This window comes from Anser anser (genome assembly GCF_964211835.1).
Source record: "Anser anser genome assembly, contig: HAP1_SCAFFOLD_426, whole genome shotgun sequence".
Lineage (NCBI taxonomy): Eukaryota > Metazoa > Chordata > Aves > Anseriformes > Anatidae > Anser > Anser anser.
This window is the reverse complement of record NW_028153479.1, coordinates 41,475-52,833: the sequence shown is the minus strand read 5'-3', so window position 1 is coordinate 52,833 and position 11,359 is coordinate 41,475. Positions and strand designations below refer to the sequence as shown.

The 11,359-nt window shown below is 52.9% G+C and overlaps 1 long non-coding RNA gene across 1 annotated transcript; it reads right to left on the bottom strand.

Moving 5' to 3' along the window:
- Nucleotides 1–1,859: 1,859 nt before the first annotated feature.
- Nucleotides 1,860–9,581, bottom strand: LOC310892088. Its single transcript, XR_014577867.1, has 2 exons — nt 9,444–9,581; nt 1,860–4,425 (listed from the first exon to the last, which is right to left on the bottom strand). It is a non-coding gene; the product is annotated as an uncharacterized lncRNA (long non-coding RNA).
- Nucleotides 9,582–11,359: the final 1,778 nt, after the last annotated feature.

The window sequence follows — 11,359 nt, the reverse complement described above, 5'->3', positions numbered from 1 at the left end:
ATCGTATTATATTGCAATGTTCCATTCTCAGGCCAAGTTTCTCGGTCCTCTAGTTTATACTGGGGCCACCAAATATTACGATAATCAATCAGCTTTCCTTTCCGCAGTTCTTGACCAAAACCTCCCTCCTTCCAATGTGCTAGCAAACACCCCAGTGGGGATGTCCGCGGGATAGGTACATCTTTTCCCAGAATTTCTTTAATCTTTTTCATTTTGAGCTTATGGTACAAACCCAGAAGCTGCCGGAGCAGCAGCGGAGCGGAGCAGCAGGACCGACCCTCGCGGGGCGGCCGCCGCCGCCGGTCTGAGGGGGCCCGGGGGGAGCCCGCGCCTTATGGGGGGGAGGCGCCACGCGGGCCCCGCGCGCTCCTTCCTCGCTCCCCCTCCCCTCCCCGCCGGGCGAGCCCATTCGGCACCCTGCTGGGGGGGGGGGGTCGGTTCCCGATCCCCCCAAATTTTACCCCCCCCGGTTTTTCCCCCCCTCCCCGCCGGACTCACCCCCCCCGTCCGCGAGCCCAACCGCCGCCTGCTGCCGCCGCCGCTCCGGCTGCTGCAACCCCGCGGCCCGCACTGCGCATGCGCGCGGCCCTCCCGGCCATAGAGACGGGGCTCGGCGGGCAGAGCGTCGCCCGCCGCCATCTTGGGAAGGGGGCGAGCGGCTGCCATGGCAACGGCGCGGCGAGAAGCGCCGGCTTGTATGCAAATGAGCGTAATGAGGACAATTAACGGCCCGGCAAGGCCCTCGTTAATCCTCCGCCCCCCCCACGCCCAGATCATGAAAGTTTATGCAAATCACCACAGGTGCGGGACGCTTTTACCTATGAAAACGTACATTTCTTTAAATACGTACAAACGTTGCCCCGCCCGGCACTGCGCAGCACCCCCAGCCGAACGCAGACGTTGACGTTAAGTACATTTATGTTAACACACACAAATGAGCGCGGCGGCGCTTCTGTGCATGCGCGAACAGAGAGGGGAGGGGGGAGACAGGGAGGGACAGGCGCTGCCACTCGCGCATGCTCCGCCCCGCTCCAGCCTTTATCCCTCCCCCCACGTGGTGCCGCGCGCCTCGTGCCCGCCACGCGCCCAATAGAACGCAATATAACGCCAATATAACCCAATATAACGCCAAAATATAACGCGCCCAATCGCCGCCCTTCCCCTCCCCCCCCCGCTCCCTGCCAGCCAATGGGGAGCCGCGGGCGAGGCGCGAAGCCGGGGGGGCGGAGCCTGGCGGCCGTTGGCGAGGCAGCCCCGGGCAGAACCCCCTCAAAAGCGGCGGCGGCGGCGACAGGGTCGGAGCTCGGCGCTGTTCTCTCCCCCTCAGCGACCAGGCCTGTTACCAGCCTCCCCCGGTGCTCTCCGCTGTCGCCCCCCGGTGGCCGCGGCCATGCTGAGCGACTCGCAGGGCCCTGCCGAGCCGCCCGGCTCCCCCCCGGGCCCCCCACCGTCCCCCTCAGAGGCCGGTGCCGCTGCCCCTCCCCCCCCGGCCGTTACCTCAGAGCCTGCAGCTGTGCCCCGTGCCAAGCCCGTGCTGGGTGAGGGGTGGGGACAGGCCGTGCTCACCGGGGGTGTTAGGAGGGGGGTGCAGGGGGCTTGGGGTGATGAGCCCTCACCCTGCCACACTCCTCTGGTGGGGTGGGGGTAGCTGGGGGGTACTGGGGTTCACTGGGGGTAACTGGGGGGGCTAGGGGGGTACTGGGGGAAACTGGGAGAGGCCTTGGGGGGTAACTGGGAGGGGCTGGGGGGTACTGGGGGGGTTGGGAGAGATTGGGGGGGTAACTGGGGGGTGCTGGAAGCTACTGGGAGAGGCTGGGGGGGATAGTTGTGAGAAACACTCCGTAGCCAACAACTTGGGCTCAGGCGAGGAGCTCAGTGAAGTAGTAATTTATTCGCGATTGCAGTGGCGGGCGCCCCACAAGCAGGAGAGCGCACCCACTAGTTCCAAAACACAGTTTATATACTTTTTGATGACAGGACCCTCCCCAGTTTCCCCATTGACTGGGTAATCCAGGTTCACAATCTGTCTGATGCTTCACAGACAATGCCTGGCCTTCAGTTGCTGGCCTGTTAAATTTCAAGCTTCTTTTGACTTTTTTACTGTTTGAAGTGGTAATGTTTCATCACTTATCTGATTTGACTTGACACCGTGATTTTCACCTAATTGCTCTAAGGAGTCCGGCTGTCTGCATTTTACAAGGTTTTCTGTTAAGCTTTCTTATCACTGTAAGCATATTTCAATACCACATTCCTTCCTTCTGTACCATGTAACACTGCAAAAACATTTCCATTCCCACAATTCCCCCCTTTTCTCTTTTTATAATTTGTTGATTTTTGCAAAATTTTTTTCTCTAAGGTGTAATTTGGTAGATGTCTTCCTCTTCTTCACTTTCTTTGCTTTCCATTTCCTCTAATATCATTATCTTATCTGAGCAGGGTGGTGGATCCACGGTCATTTGTTTCGAAAGTGCAGTTTCAATTAACCGTTGGACAAGTCCCCTTACACAGGGGATAATGCAACAACCAATGGCTGTCAAAACTCCTGCTACTACAATCAAGGACGTAAATACGGACACTACCATCCCTTTCCATTTACCAAACCAAGATTCCAACCGTCCTGTGATGGAAGTGTCTGCTCCTGAGTTTTCTGCCAATTCACTGGCAAGGGTGGTAAGCCCTTGCAATGCTCTAGTTCCTGTGCCATCCGGGGCAGCATTGTTAGGGATAAAAGTACAACGACAGTTGCCCAGCATCACGCACACACCACCTTTCTCCGCAAGAATCATATCTAATGCTATTCTATTTTCCCAAGCCATTTTGCTGGTGGCATCTAGTTGTTCAGCGATTCCTCTTATCGCATCTCTTGTATAGTTTATGAATCTCTGCTGATTATAATAGATATAATTAATCCAATCCACATTTTTATTAATTGTTACCCACCAGAACAGTGACTCAAACCCTGCAGCAATTTGATTCCTGGCTTTATGTTCATCAGGAACTCCTCTAGGCACCCCAATAGAATCTATTTACACTCTATCATCAAATGATATTCCAAAGCCTCTTTTACTTCTTCTGGGTATTTGTGATGTTTCTCTTTCAAATGCCAGGGTGAAGGGTACAGCTAATTGAACAAGTGCACAAGTGCCTCCCCAGTTAGATGGTAGGGTGGACCGTAAGATCTTCCCTCCACAGTACCACCAGAGATCTGCCCTGGGGATCTCAAGTCTTGAATAGTTTCCCATCAAGTCCTCGGTAGCATTCAAGGTCCTCGTGCACAAGGCAAATTCTCCCAGATGCCGGGTAGCACTCACACCCTGCCGTGAGAGGCAAGCTGTATGGTTACCTATAGCTGTGGAGAATGCAGGGGGAGCCCTGATATTGCTATCGTGCGAGGAAGGGAATAGCAAAGAGAGACTTACAGGCCTCATTTCCCCAGGCAGGCTTTTCTGGGTACAATGCAATCGTACATCGCATCCCTCGGGAGTCCTCGGTCCACACCAATGGGCAGGGCACTATCTGGGCTATCGGTCGTCCCGAGGCACAAGCATAGCAATCGCTGTGGTTGAGACTCTGGACAGCAGATTTGACCCATTCTATCCAGGCATTCACATCCCCATACCCTGTTTCAATCTCAAATGTTTGAACTGCTGCATTTCAAAGAGGGCCTCCTGTTTTCTCTCCCGTTTTCTCCTTGAGTTTCTCCCTTTCTCTGATGGAGATAGAGGATCGTTTCCATACAGCTATTCTCAATCTGGCTGTTGGGTCTCTACCAGTTATTTGTTCTCTCTGCTCAATTGTCCTTGGGCATTTAAATCTCCACAAGCTAACACCTCACAAGCATCAAACATGACAGATTGCGGTACATAACCCTCTGTCACATTCACCCATATTTTTATGGGGTATCCCGTCTTACTATTATCTGGTCATGCCTTTTCCAAGTTGCCAATTGACCAAGGCTTTCTCTGAGGCCTACAATCACTAAAAACAAAATTAATAATTGATTTTTCCCTGTCATTATTTTTAAACCTTAGGTTTCCAAATAATTATCAATACAAAGAATAAGATATAACCCCCCCTTGGGAACACTTCAATTCACTATAGGCCAGTCCTTTCTCTCAATCACAAGTCACGCTCATTAGTTACCTGTGAAAATAAAAGGTTAGTTTACAATCGCAAGCTCTTATCCCGCTCAGAGTCCACTACGAGATTTTTCTCTTCGATTTCAGCTTCTAACAAGTCTTCTGTAGGAACAGCTTCCCAGGTACTAGGGTCGATGGATGCCTTCACTCGAGTATAGTGAGTCCAACCTTTTTCCGCAGTTCCTATGGCTGTTTCAGTGGTTGGTAGTACTTGGAAGTGTCCTTCCCGTTCGGGCCGGAGTTGATCCTTTCCAGGTCTGAATCAGGACCCAATTTCCCACGGGTCCTGAGAGATGACAAAGAAGAGGACAACCCCAGAACACAGTTCTTAAGAAAACTCTCGTTTCGAATTGTGGTATCTCATCCCTTCTGCCCAGATAGGGTAATCCGAACAGCATCTCATACGGTGAAATTCCTATATGTTTCTTGGTGCTGTTTGAACCTGTAGGAGTGCTAAAAGTAAACATTTTACCCAAGGAAGTTGGGTTTTTAACGCTAATTTAGTTAATTGCTTCTTTAATGTCTGGTTCATTCGCTTTGCCTTCCCAGAAGAGGAGGGGTGCCAGGGGGTGTGAAAAGCCCACTCAATCTCTAAGGCCTGCATTAACCCTTGCAGTACTTGTGAAGTGAAATTATTTCCTTGGTCTGAATCAATGTTTTCAGCTATCCCATATCTAGGGACTATTTGCTCCGGTGATACCTTAGCCACCGTGTTTGCAGGGGCAGATACAGAGGGGAAAGCTTACACCCATCCAGTCACGTGGCCAATTAGGACAAACAAGTACTTAAATCTCCCTCCTTTACGTAACTCAGTGAAGTCTACCTGTATACTTTGGAAAGGTCGAATCCCTGGCTCCCGTCCCCCTCTAGGTCAGTTACAAATGACCTTTTTATTTGCCTTTTGACATATGGTACATCCTCTGCATATTTGCTTCACTAAAGTGTATATTCCTACACAGACATACTTTCTTAGCACAACATCACACATTGCTTGCATCTCCCAATGACTCTCTTGATGTAAAACATCATATTTGCCTCATTGGTGCTTTATTCAGCATTTCTCTCCCATCAGGGAGTATCCATTTTCCCTCAGGCTTCGTGGCTCCCGATTCCTTAAAGAAATCTCTCTTAAAAACTTTTTAGTTCTTTCTTAGTTTTCAACAATTCCCTGAATCCTCTCTGGATTTATTCTCAGTTTTCCCTCAGACATTAGATGCCTTAAATACCTGACTTCTCTTTCTACGTATTGTAATTTATTTTTCAATACTCCCAAGCCCTGCTTTCCCAGAAAGTTGAATAGCTTGTTAGTAGCTTCCTTCACAACTGTTTTCTCCTGTCCTGACAATAAACGATCATACACGTTTTGTAACAGAAATTCCTCCTTGGGAGGTTGGAATTGCTCCAAAATCTGTTCTAGAACTTTGCCCAAATTAATCGGTGGCCCTGTAAACCTCTGAGGTAAAAATTCCATATGTATTGTTGCTTCCGCCCCCACTTCAGAGTCTTTCCAGTCAGAGGTGAATATATCTTTGCTCTCAGGGCCTGAGAGCACTCCATTAATACCACTGTTATTCCAGTCTACCAATTTACTATTTGAATGCCCAATTTCATCATCAAATCCCTTCCCAACAAGTTAGTCCCTGCCTTGGGTACATACAATAATTGCCCAGAGATCATTTTATCCCCTAGTCTCAGCTTGGTACCCCCCAAAGGTGGCACTGTTACCCCAGCCCCTTCTACCCCCATCACTCGTTAGGGTTTCATTAGTTAATTTAATCCCTGATACTTTACAGGCCAGCAATGACCTAGCTGCCCCTGTGTATTGTGTTTGATGGCGAGGTTCGGGAGGGGGCTGCAGTGGCAGCCCCCACGAGGAGAATCCAGAAACCGCCCCGTGGCAGATAAGGGACAATTTCACCCGGCCCCAGAGGGGCCCACCGCTGCCCAGAGCCAAGCCATGAGCAACACAGTCCGTGCCTCTGTGAGAGCACATCCACGAAAACGAACAAACGAACAAACAAAAACCTGCTGCTCAACAGCAGCTGGGAGAGCGAGGAGCGAGAAACCTCCCCGCAGACACCAAAGTCAGCACAGACGGAGGGGGTGGAGGCGCTCCAGGCGCCGGAGCCGAAGCCCCCTGCGGCCTGTGGAGAGGCCCCTGGTGGAGCAGGCTGCCCCCCCCGTCCCCCCCTTCTCGATACTTGGGAAACTGACCAAACACCACAGCAAATATACCAAAACCTCTAGACTGTTACTTAGATAGTGCCTACACCCTCTTTCCCTGCTCATTCAACTTTCCCAACTCATTCAAAAAACAGCTCTGTCAAACATTACATACCACACCTTTAACACCTTCCATAACCCTTTTTAACGCTTCTTCTTATCTTTCTCCAGCCTGTACTTTCACCAAAGTCTCAGTCATTAGCCAACTTAATTCCATACCTTCCTTCTTCCACTCCGGATATTCCTACCTGAAGTGGCCAGCCTGCCCACACTTAAAACATCCCATCAAAGCCTGTCCCTGCTAAGATTCAGGCCGCAACACGGGTAGCTTTCCTTGCCTGCCATTCCTTCATCTCTCTTCCTCTCTTTTCCATCCTGGCCCTGACTCCCCCTGAAGATTTTCTTCCTCTTTCTCCAACCCTCTGCCTGACTACCTGCTACGCTGTCAGTACCATTAGTTTCACCCTCTGCTTTCCTTCTCATCTCCCCTCTTGACACACACGTTCAGGGCCTCCCGCAGGAGGGCCCCCCCAGTGACTGGTCACTACATCCCCCCCACCTTCTGGAGCATTTTCTGTGCATCTTGCCAGGCTTCAATCACAAAATGAACTTTCAAGAGCCCTTGGGATACCGGGTCCTCAGGATTCATCCCCAAGTACTTTCTCATTCTGACCCCAAGTCTCTCGTATGATTTCTGTGTTGCACACTATTATTCTTCCAGCCAGGATCGGCAAGTGGTTATTTCTGCCCTGCCGGTATTACCCCTGGTCCTGGAGGATGAGTTCTTTCCCATTTTTGTATAGCAGCTCTCCTCCTGATCATTCCCATTTCTTTCCCTGTAAACAACATATTTATATACATAGTTCCCCCTCCCCAAGAGTATAAGTTAGGTCCTAGGAAACTCCTAACCTCTCTGCTGGTAAGGAGGGGGGGAAGTTCACTTAAGAGGATACACAGTTAGTGTTAGTGCTGTTAGTATCAGGGAAGGCAAAATTCTCAGTACCTCTTCTGCCTTGTTCTAATTCTTGCCAGAGCCTAGAGTACGCTCTTCTCTAGGGACAGTGTTAATTGCAGTCCCTGTCTCCTTTCCTGGAGCGACTGCTGCTGCCACCGGTGCAATATTAGGATTATAGGGAGCATAACTTGGCTCCTCCTCCAAAAAAAAAAAAAGGAATCTTATTGTTTACACATAAATTTCAAGCCTGAATTTTCATCAGGCCCGTATTTTGGCCAAAATACTGCTGTTTCCTTAATCGGTTCTTTTGTCCAGACTAATACACAATATTTAACCTTTTTTTTTTTTTTTTTTTTACCATCTCCTCCAATTTTGAGATTATTTTTCCAATTTCTTATAATTCTTCAGGAAGAACTTTCGGTAGGCACTCCCCCAGGGATATCTCCCTGTCCCCTGGAACTCATATTTCCCATTTTTCCTATTCTGGAAAATGGGGATGTACTGCCAAGCACTTCCCCGTGCAAGGGCTACCGCACACCTATGAGTTTACCAGATTCCCTGGTGTACTTCCGAGCACTTCCCCGTGCAAGGCTTACCGCACACCAAATTTCCCTGGTGTACTGCCAAGCACTTCCCCGTGCAAGGCTTACCGCACACCAAATTTCCCTGGTGTACTGCCAAGCACTTCCCTGTGCAAGGGCTTACCATACACCACATTTCCCTGGTGTACTTCCGAGCACTACCCCGTGCAAGGCTTACCGCACACCACATTTCCCGAGACTCTTCCTTTCTCTCCCTTATCTCACGCTTCGTCCGTCTCTGCCTGCGCCCCTCGCGGAGCTGCGGCACCGCGGATCAGGACCCCACACTCGCTCCGTACAAAAGTACGTCTCAAGCACGCATCACACATCACACAGAGTCTCACCCGACCCCCGAGGCAATACTTCCTATTTCTTACCTTGGTCTGTGCACAGAGTCACCGGATCAGTTCTCAAACCCGCAGTGCCTGCCTTCTTCCCTTCCCCACTCCTTCACGGATCCTGCCTCTTTCATCAGCCTCGGGCCCTCTGGCAGCTCTCCGCAGAGCCACCGTCGCTGCACAGGACCCTGAGATCAGCGGGGCATGCCTTCCTGCTGCTGCGGCGGTGGGGCTCCCCGGTAGGCGACTGGATCCCGGACGAGCCCCAAATTGTGAGAAACGCTCCGTAGCCAACAACTTGGGCTCAGGCGAGGAGCTCAGCGAAGCAGGAATTTATTCGCGATCGCAGTGGCGGGCGCCCCACAAGCAGGAGAGCACACCCATAGTTCCAAAACCCAGTTTATATACTTTTTGATGACAGGACCCTCCCCAGTTTCCCCACTGGAGTGGGTAATCCAGGATCACAATCTGTCTGATGCTTCCCAGACAATGCCTGGCCTTCAGTTGCCGGCCTGTTTTTGGGATGGCAATGTTTTCTCCCCTTGTCTGGCTTGACTTAACACAGCGATTTCCACCTGATCGCTCTAAGGAGGCTGGGTGTCTGCATTTTAGGAGGTCACCTGCTGAGCTTTCTTATCACTGTAAGCACATCTCAATACCCCATTCCTTCCTTCTGTACCATGTAACACTGCAAAAACATTTCCATTCCCACAGGGGGGGGGTCTTAGTGGCTATGGGGGGGGCCTTAATTAGGGTTAGGGTCTGGAGAGAGAGAACACCCCCACACACACCTTCCCCTCCCCCCCAAGAAATTAAGGACCCCCTCCAGGCATATTAAAGACCCCCCCCCCCCAAGCCATTAAGGACCCTCCCTAAGACCCCCCCAAGCATATTAAGGACCCCCCCCCGGGCATTAAGCCCCCTTCCCCCCCCCCGGGATATTAAGGACACCCCCCGGGCCATTAAGCCCCCCCCCGGGATATTAAGGAACCCCTGGGATATTAAGGCCCCCCCCATGGATTTTAAGCCCCCCTCCCCGGGCCTTTAAGGACCCCCCGGGCCTTTAAGCCCCCCCCATGGACTTTAAGCCCCCCCGGGATATTAAGGACCCCCCCCCCGGGCCATTAAGCCCCCCCCCGGGATATTAAGGACCCCCCCCGGGCCATTAAGCCCCCCCCCGGGATTTTAAGCCCCCCCCCGGGCCCACCTCGGCCTCGCTCCGCCGGGGGAGGCTCTCCCGCAGCGGCCGGGCCTGGAGCTCCGGGAGGCCGAGGGCGGCCTGGGCCCGCAGCGCCGCCAGCAGCGATCGCTTCTCCCGCAGCGACCAGGCCGCGGCCCGGGGCCTCCCCGCCGGGGCCTCGGCGAAGCGGGCCGGGACCAGGCGGGGCCGGGGGGGAGGCTTCATGGCGCGGGGAGATGGCGTCAGGGCGACGAAACGGGGTGGAAACGGGGGGAGCTGGGAGGGAACGGCCCGCCGGGGGGTGCTGGGAGATGTGGTTCGGGGGGGGAGGAGAAAGGGACAGCAGGTCTACCCAAAGGCTGCTGCTGGGAGGCTTCATTAGGGGCGTAATTAGGGTTACATTTAGGGTAGTTTGGAGAAAGAGAAGGCGCAGGGTCCTGTTGCGTGTGGGGCTGTGTAAAGGCTCCCCAAGGGAGATCAGGTCTACCCAAAGGCTTGGGTTGGGAGGCTTAATTAGGGGCGTAATTAGGGTTAGGGTCGGGGTTGTTCAGAAAGAAGGCGCAGAGTCCTGTTGTGTGTGGGGTTGAGTAAAGGCTCCCAAAGGGAGATCAGGTATACCCAGAGGATTCCGTTGGGTGGCTTAATTAGGGGCGTAATTAGGGTTAGGGTCAGGGTTGTTTGGAGAGAGAGAAGGCGCAGAGTCCTGTTGCGTGTGGGGCTGTGTAAAGGCTCCCAAAGGGAGGTCAGGTCTACCCAAAGGCTTGGGTTGAAAGGCTTAATTAGGGGTGTAATTAGGGTTAGGCTTAATATCCTGGGGGGGGGGTTGGGGGGGTCCCAGGGAGGATCCTTAATGGCTTGGGGGGGGGGGGTCTTAGTGGCTATGGGGGGGGCCTTAATTAGGGTTAGGGTCTGGAGAGAGAGAAGGCGCAGAGTCCTGTTGTGTGGGGTTGCATAAAGGCTCCCCAGGGGAGTTCAGGTGTACCCAAAGGCTTCGGAATGGGGGCACTTTTTGATGGGAGAATCGGGGGACTGCTCCACGGCACTCGTCTCTCCCTTCCACTCAAGAGCGCCTTGCAGACGGCTGCTGGGCACCTGCAGTGGCACCGTGCTGGTACAAAAGTAAGCGTGTGTGGAGCATGCTGCGATCTACCTCTTCCTTAGTGACCTGCAGCGACTGGAGGGGGCTGAGGCAATGAAGCTCCGTGCTGTTCCCTCGGGTCCCCAGAGAGAAGAGATCAGCGCCTGCCCCTCCACTCCCCTCCTCAGGAAGCTGAGGGCCGCCGTGAGGCCTCCCCTCAGTCGCCTCTTTCTACCTCTAGTCTTAATAGCTGTTGTTCCACTCAGGATGGTAGTGCAGCAAAAAGAAGTATATTACACACTGTTTGCATGATGTAAAGAAATAAATAAAAAACACCACAATCTGGTAAAAACTGAGCTGAGCCTGTCCTTTAAAAAGGGGAGAATATGCTACGGAAAGGAAGAGCTGTCTTTGTAATTGCTCAGCCACTCAATCTTGCTATCGTCACCAGTGAAAAGCCGTTCTCCCCGTGTGCTGTGCCCTCGTGAAACCCCCCTCCCCAGAGCAGAGCATCCAGCTGTGGGGCCCAGCACAAGGGAGACTTGGGCAATGAGCTGGGATTTTTTTCTTGTACCCTTTGAGGAGAGCTGAGCCGTGGGAGCGTTGGCATGGGGCGCCCTGGCCAAAATCGGCCATCCGTGCAGGGTCAGGACCTGAGGAGGGCTGGCTGTGGGGAGCCTGGCCTCGGCCCAGGATCAGGAAGGGCCCGCGCTTGTGTGTGGCTGCGGCACTGCCAGTTTGAGCAGGGGGTTCTCGGGTGAGCGCTGTGCAGGGTCGCTGCCGCGCTCACAGCCCTTCTGTCTGCTCCTGCTGTGCTGCTCCCCAGCTCCCTTCCCCTGCGTTCCCTGCATGGTGGGCACAGTCT